Source organism: Pinus tabuliformis, chromosome 9 (genome assembly GCF_031772625.1).
Source record: "Pinus tabuliformis cultivar Carrire ecotype Pingquan chromosome 9, CPIR1, whole genome shotgun sequence".
NCBI lineage: Eukaryota > Viridiplantae > Streptophyta > Pinopsida > Pinales > Pinaceae > Pinus > Pinus tabuliformis.
The window spans coordinates 915,881,415-915,883,386 of record NC_142307.1 but is presented as its reverse complement, the minus strand read 5'-3'; positions in this window follow the sequence as shown (position 1 = coordinate 915,883,386).

Here is a 1,972-nt window from a genome sequence, read left to right as displayed (position 1 = left end):
AAGTTTTTCCAGGGGATGATTCACCCTGTTTCTTCTTCTTCCCTTTGTTTTGCTTCTTCTTGCTTCCTGGCTGATTGGTTTCTTTGCCTTTATCTGCTGATACGGCATTTACTTCCGAAGCAAGAATTTCATCTTTTGCATTTTGATTTGAATTCTTACGGGCTTTCTTAGACGAAGCCTTTGTCGATTTCGCGTTTGCCGTGCCAATCACACCATCGCCGGCATGAGAGTCACTATTTGATTTAGGAGGAGGAGGAATTGAAAATTCCGGTCTAGGGGCGTCAGGTATTTTGTCGTAGAGCGTGCCAGACTGAGTATAAACTAAGTCTAGATATTGTGCACGAGCAATAACTTGCTCCTCTGTTACAACTCCCCCCTTTGCCACATCTTCTGTTATAGCAGGAAGTAACGAATTTATAAACCATTCAGCTAACAGCTGATCGGGAACGTATGTTTTCACCATCCTACGGCGACGACGCCACTCATGTATATGATCGGATATATAAGTGGCAATTGTCTGCTTGAAGTTGGTTAAGATTTACGTTCCCGTTTCATACCTTATCGGTAATTGAAAATGTGTTAAGAAAGTCGTGGCTAGGGAGCTGAAATTGTCGAACGAGGCTCTAGGTAATTCAATATACCATTTTGCCGTTGGACCCGTTAATGTCCTCTGGAAAAGGCGAAGCCTTATCGAATCATCATTTAAGGTGTTTGATGAACACCACAGATGAAAAGTCATCACGTGATTCGATGGGTCTTCACCTGGATTTCCATTGAATTTAGGAATATCAGATGGAAGTTTGTGAGGAATCGCTGGCCACCAAGGGGCATAAGCAATCGGATCGTTGGTTAACCGGTGTAAATCGGGTAACTCTAAAGTTGCCATGAATGGTAACTGTTGATTCAGGTTAGGTGAAGCATACCCAGGGTACGATGGAATTGCCTGAGCAGTGGGCCTCTGCATACCAGCATAATGTAATTGATGTTGGTATGACTGATACGGTTGGTGGAATTGACCACTGTAAAGCGGTTGGTTTTGACCGTTTTGAATATACGGTTGTCCACTGTTCGCAAATATCTGCTGCTCAGAACCTTGGTACACTTGCTGGAATTGTGGTTGTTGGTATTGCACCAGCCATGGTTGTGAGGCCATGTTCTGTTGTGCTATACTAACTGTTGGACCAAGGTGTGGGGTAATGGTACCCGTTTGGACCTGTGTCGCCCCACCAGTTGGCGATTGTGGTTGTGTCCCAGGGTCAAGGAGCTGTTGCATTACAACCTGAGAAATCTGAGGTTGACATACAACAGGCAACGTTTGAACTTGCGACACTGTCACAATAGCCGGTGTGGTCGGGATGTTCGACATAGGTACACACTGTTGCATAGAATATACAACCCTTGGTTGTTGAGGTAGCATAGGTACCCAACCACTTGATGTAATTCCAGTATAACCTGAATACTGTTGTGAACTCCCGTATGGATACCCTCCCGGAGGGGGTAATGAAAGGGCATACTGCCCCCCATATGGTAGCAATCCAGAACTCAAGGGGATTGTTTGTCCTTATGGACTGGATTGCCCAAATTGACCTCCAAATGGATCAATCTGGCGAGTCTCAACATAAGAGTTGCCGGATATTATTCCGGATGAACAAACTGGAATAGCCCACACTGTCGAAATAGTCCCTTGGTGGACTCCTTCTAGCAGTTGCAAGCTAGTCGGGACAGATGGTATGTCGGCAAACATTGTCGGAGTGACGGCAGGGGCTTCTGCTGTCGCTGTGTCATTCAACACAGTCCTGGATGTTGACGGTTGTTCATAAATTTTGAGTCTATCCAATAGATTTCCTAGCGATTCTACAGGAACTTCCACTTGTGGTGGACTAACTTCTGATGAAGGAAATAGAGTGACCCCGACTCCAAAATGGGTTGGAGTACTTGCTTGTGGATCCTCTACAATTTCCTCTATCGCAAT